The 6,289-nt window shown below is 39.0% G+C and overlaps 1 pseudogene; it reads left to right on the top strand.

The window, feature by feature from the left end:
• Window positions 1-4,237: 4,237 nt before the first annotated feature.
• On the top strand, window positions 4,238-4,861 carry LOC112091189 (annotated as a pseudogene).
• The last annotated feature ends 1,428 nt before the right edge of the window (window positions 4,862-6,289 follow it).

Below are 6,289 nucleotides of genomic sequence, written 5' to 3'. Positions count from 1 at the left end.
CGACGTTCTGTAACTAAAATAATATTTCTTCGACAGACTTCCGAGGCAGAGGAGCATGACGATTAACCTTATGGATTTCTCAAGCGTCGATCATGTCACCTAAAATCATTCAAATGAAGCAAATGCTGGACATAAACCATCTGCAGATGGAAGCAAACACATCCCTGTCAGAAACAAACGCATAACAACAAGAATGGTGGACAAGAGGAAATGGATATCTATGACTAGAAGCAATAATCAGACAAAACCAATCATCGAGCATGAGCTATCTCTAAAAAAAATCATCTCTGGACAAAAACCACCTCCAGACACGGGCATGGATGACCTTCGAATGCAAAGTACTTTCAAATCCTAGTTCTCTCCGAATAGAAACCACCTACGAACGTGGACAGAAACCACCTCCATATGCGGACGGGAATGACATCTAGACGTAAATTATTTCTGAATGCAAGTTCTCTCTAAAACAAAGAAAAGCCGCCTACGGACGTGGACAGAAACCACCTCCAGATGCGGACGGGAATGACATCTAGACGCAAATTATTTCTGAATGCAAGTTCTCTCTAGAAAAAAAAAGCCGCCTACGGACGTGGACAGAAACCACCTACGGACATGGACAGAAACCACCTCCAGGTGCGGATAGGAACAACCTCTGGTCGCAACTTTCCTCTAAATACAAGCTATTTCTTTACAAAAGCAATCATCAGACACAAGTCATCTCTCGACAGAAGCAATCATCGGTAGAATTCATCTTCAATCGGAAGTAATCACCAGACGCAGTAATGATGGGACATAATCCCAAGCTACAAGTCTCTAAAAAAACAAATGAAGAGATCCCAAAAGAAGTGAAATACAAGCGAGACTGTCACCGAACAAGAATCGCCAACTTCGCGGATTGAGCAACAACTATTACGGTATCAAATTACCCCCACAAGCTCTCTTTCTCAGCGCCCGTATTACTGATAGAAGTGCCATCGCGAGATGAGGGCAACAAATCGAGGCTTTTATCCAGGGAGATCTTGACAAGTGAAAAGTAGTCCTCGAGTGGGATGCCCTCATAGTTCGTCGAGTCAGTTTTAGATGGATTAGGGGCTGCACCGGACGCAGCCAGCGAGTTCTCCTCTCTGTTGTGATCCGCGTACATAAAAAGAATGAAAGGAAAGACATGATCATTGCCTCTTATGGTTTGTCAATTCTTTTTCAGGACATGAACGTCCCAAGCAACCTTGTCAAAGATCATGTCACCTCTTAGATATGGCGCTTCGAGTTCAAACCGAGAGAGAAGAAACTCGGCAACCATTTACTTCAGCATTTCAGGACATGACTCTACACTACGACAGAGTGGCCTCAACATTTTCATCATGGAAGAACGGTGAAGTCGAATGCAAACCTAGTCCAAGGCAGACCTAGTCCAAATCAAATAGCAAATGCGAACAACATACCAAAACGATGTTCAAAGAGTGAGATAAAGCTATGGAATCACCTCCGATGGCAGGAAATGATGAATCCTCATTGGAGGCGCTGCCACTGGAGGTAAATGACCTTTCACTTGGTCTTTCTATGTCAAAGTTCTCTTCCTCAACTCCCATGCATCCAAATAAGCCGTTGCACTAGAAGTAACAGCTACGACAGATGCAACGAATATGGCCGACGAAGCTTTTTCTGCCCCCTTGACGTAGCTTTCACCACATATCTTACGACAGACACAGGATTAAAGGTTTTTATCTGTACCTTTAAAATATGGCTCTCTGAATGGACTTGAAAGAAGATTATAAGCTAAGGAGGTTGGCTCGGAGATACTTCACCAAAGAAAATGTTTTGTTTCCAAAAAAAAAAGCTTCAATAGAGAGCCTTTATGGTGTCTTCATAATGCCAAATCCCAGAAGGTGTTGCAAAAAGTCCATATATGGGAATGTGGGGAACATTAACTTACATTGAGAGCAGTCACATTTTCTTATTCTTTGAAAACCTTCAACATAAACCACACAGCAGTTCAAGGCTTGAAGGTATAATGAACATCGCAAACTTCAGGGTTTTTCTTGATTAATCTTCTACATCATGCCTCGGGAAGGTACACATGGATTCTCATTGCATAGGGTCAAAGTTAGACTTAATAGTAGGGGTTACACTCTAACCCATTCACACTATATTGAGAAAGTGTTGAAAAAGTTCAGTCACTTAAAGATAAAGGAGGCCAGTACTCCATTTGATCCTAGTGTAAAATTTTTCAAGAATGATGGAAGAGCAGTGGCTCAGCTTGAGTATGTAAGTGCTATTGGTTGTCTTATGTATGCAGTGCAATGCACAAGACCTGGTACAACATTTGCTGTTACTAAATTGAGTACATTTACTAGCAATCCAAGTGTTAAACATTGGAAGGCCATTGGTAGAGGTTTAGGTTATCTATTGAAAACTAAAAACTTAGGTCTCCAATATTCAAAATTCCCTGCTATTCTAGAAGGATATATAGATACAATCTGGATATCAAGTATTGGAGATAACAAATCAATGACTTGTTGGGTGTTCACTTTGGGAGGAGGTGTTATTTCTTCAAAATTCAAGAAACAGACCTGTATAACACACTCAACTATAGAGTCAGAATTTGTTGCATTAGCAGCTACTGGGAATGAAGCAGAGTGGTTAAGGGACCTATTGTTGGAGATTCCTTTGACTATAAAGGATGTATCAGCGATATCAATACATTGTGATAGTCAAGTCACTTTAGCTCGAGCTTATAGCGAGATATACAATGGAAAGTCAAGACATATGAGTCTTAGACATGATTATGTAAGGAAATTAATCAAAGATGGAATAATTTCTCTTACATATGTGAAGTCCATTGAAAATTTGATAGATCCTTTTAATAAATCTCTTTCAAGAGATTTAGTAAGGGCGACGTCAAATGGGATGGGGCTAAAACTCCTGGATTAAAATCCACCAATGATGGCAACCCAATCTAACACAACGAAATGAGTAATTTTAGATTCAATGGATAATAATAAATTATTGATAAGTGGAGAGTTTCAACACTAACCATTAAGCCCAAAAAGAATTTTAGTGTTGGTTATTACTATGTGAGGAATGAGTTAAGATTTAATGAAGTTCAGTTTTAAGAACAAGTATCTTAAAAGTAACAAAGATACTAGAAGAACTTCACCTATGTCAACTTAGAGGTGGTGCCATCTCAAAGAAGAGTTGGAGTTTCTCTTTGAAAAGTTTATGAATCAGGATTGCACAAGGCCATGAATAGTGCAAAGTGAGAGTTGTGTAGAATAATTGAACTCTAATGTATTTATGTGTGTGGATTCACTGGTATTATCATAAGTAATAACTGATTCAAAGCCTTAGGATACCTAGAATTCCAATATACATTTGTGAAACATACATGACCAAGGTAAAATTCAAATCGAAAGATATTTTACTTTATGCATATATACAGTTTCTGGATAGAATTCTTCAATATTATGTTTAAACAAGTGGGGGATTGTTTAAATATAATATATAACAATTTGTTAAGTTTTATCACATCTAAAAGCAGACATAACTTCCAGCAAGCGGGGCACTTTGGCGCTGAGTTTGGGCACCGCGGCGCTGGAATGGACATAATTTCCAGTAAGTAGGGCGCTTTGGCGCAGAGTTAGAGCGCCATGGTGCTAGACTAGACAGAGAGCATAGCGTCACGGCGCTGAGCTTGGGTGCTGTGGCGCTAGACTGGACAAAGAACATAGTGCCGCGGCGCTGAGTTTGGGCGCCGCAGCGCTCAGGCTTACGCGGACAGTTTCTGGTTTTCTAGAAACTGGCGCTGCAGCGCCCGAAACTGGCGCTGCAGTGCCCGAAACTGGTGCCACAGTGCTGTAATGATCAGACACGGGTTTTGAAACTTAAATTAACACCAATTCAAATGGAAAAGGTGCATTTTCAAGTTTGGTTGTGTCTTTACGTATTGGTGTGATAAAAAACTATTAAAAGAACAAGAATTGTTGAAAAAATGAAGTGAGAAAAATCTCTACAATTCATCTCTCTTCTTGTTCTAAAATTTCCAGAAATTCAAAGAGTTCTTGTGTTCTTAGTGTTGTTGTCATTTTGCTTGTCATTAACAACTTGAAGACTTGTCATATCCTGCGAGCGATTTGCCGAGAACCAGAAGCAATCTTTAACAAGAGGGGGCAAATTATGCTTTAAGGAAAGCGTACTTTCTACGTGTTTCAAGTCTCCTTTCCCTCAAGATTTCCAATAGTCAATGTCGAGTCAAGGGTTCCGCGAGTTCCGCACTGAAGTCAAAACGCTTTCGAAGCTTCGAAACCCTAATCTCGTCCCTCTGATTGGCTACTGCCACGATCAACGGTTCATGATCATCGTCTATGATTATATGGCACATGGAACGGTCTGTGATCATCTGTACAGTATGAATAATCAGCCTCTGACCTGGAAGCAGAGATTATAGATTTGCATTGGAGCTGCTCGTGGATTGGTTTACCTTCATGCAGGCGCAGAGCATGGGATGATAATCCACCACGATGTGAAGACGAGCAACATTCTGTTGGACGAGAATTCGGTCGCCAAGGTGTCAAACTTTGGGCTTTCGAGATTAGGCCCGGCTAGCCCATCGAGAAGCCACGTCAGTACGGATGTGAATGGCCCTTTTGGGTACTTGGATCCAGAATACTTCTGGACCAAGTAGCTCACTTCCAAGTCTGATGTTTATGGGTTTGGAGTGGTGATGTTCGAGGTGTTGTGTGGTAGGCCTGCCATGGATATGGGCTTGGAGGAGGAGCAACAGAGTTTGGTCCAATCGGCTCGATTTAACATGAAGAAAGGGGTGCTTGATCAAATCATAGATGAGAATGGGGTCAGATTGCGCTAGAGTGTTTGAAGGTGTATGGAAAAGTAGCGGATCAGTGCTTGAGAAGTGATAGAAAGTGACGACCTAAGATGGATGATGTGTTGAGCGCCCTTGAGTTTATACTGAGGCTGTAGGAAGGTGTTGATGCAACCGCGGAGGAGGGGATAGAAATTGGTGGAAAATAAGAGTGATGAGAACATTTCATGTTGGAGAGGTGGAGATCAAGTGCTTGTGAGATCACAATACAAAAATGTCGTGTTGCATTCTTGTCCATCGATATTATGGCCAAAAAGTAATTCTCAAAGAATGCTTTTGAGATTCTTTAGTGATAAGGTGGGGCTGAAATGGGCCACCCAATCTACATCCCGAGCTCTCATTGCTTTATGTTTCATGTGTTCCTGTACACTAAAGAACCATCATGGTGAGGGTCTAAATTAAAATGATTAATATCCCCGGCCATAAAAAATGTTTCCTCATCTCTGTGAACGTATAAAATATCATTACCAATGAAATATTTGCTCATCATTCTTTTCTTTTATGTTCTTTTTCTCTATTTTTTAATACAATTTCCAAATACTTCACATGCTGATGATATCGAATTAGATTATGGATTATTCAAAAAGCAGAAGGAATAGGACAAGCTCTCAAAACAAACGAAACAAATTTTAGAGGAATGTCTATTTACGGGACATGAAGATTTATACATATCTTTTAAAACATTTGGAGACGTTTGGTAAGGGGATTCATAATATGATTTGAATCATGGTTCATAGTTCGCTATAGTATTTTTTCTCATAAAAAATACACATAAATCGAAAATGGTTCTAATCTCATGATTCTAATCCATGATTTTTGTCTTATTGTTACTTTTTAGACTAAAGTTATACATATTTCAAGTCATCCTTAAAAAAATTTAAAAAACTTTATTAAAGTCATTTGATGAATAAACGTTTAGTAAAGTTTGATTCCATTTCGAAATGGAGAACATACATACAATAGAAAATTAATATTTATTTTCATAACCTCAATCTAGTCCACTAAAACGTTAGTGGTAGTTTGAAGATAAAACAAATAAGTTAGCACTATACTTTTGTCATTACCCTTTTGTCCGGTATCTAAGGTAAGGTTTCTTCATTTTATATCACTAATATTTCTTACAACAAACTTCAGAATACAAGAATATTCTTACATACTAGTCATATATTGTTTGTATACAAACATAATGGTCCTGTAAATTTGTTTTACTCGAAAATATCATTCGAGAAGCACGCATCAGGTTTACAAATTAAAGGACATATGAACAAAAAAAATTGATTACTTTACATTGAAAAAAAAAAGAAAAGAAAAGAAAAAGAAAACTCACGTATGAGCATTAGTGGATATAGCAAGTGCACTAAAGGCTGATTTGTACTAGGGACTACACAACTTTGGATTGTTTTCGAATTGATG

Source organism: Morus notabilis, unplaced genomic scaffold (genome assembly GCF_000414095.1).
Source record: "Morus notabilis unplaced genomic scaffold, ASM41409v2 Scaffold97, whole genome shotgun sequence".
Classification (NCBI taxonomy): Eukaryota; Viridiplantae; Streptophyta; class Magnoliopsida; order Rosales; family Moraceae; genus Morus; species Morus notabilis.
The sequence above is the reverse complement of the archived record's forward strand: the minus strand, read 5'-3'. Positions and strand labels throughout refer to the sequence as shown.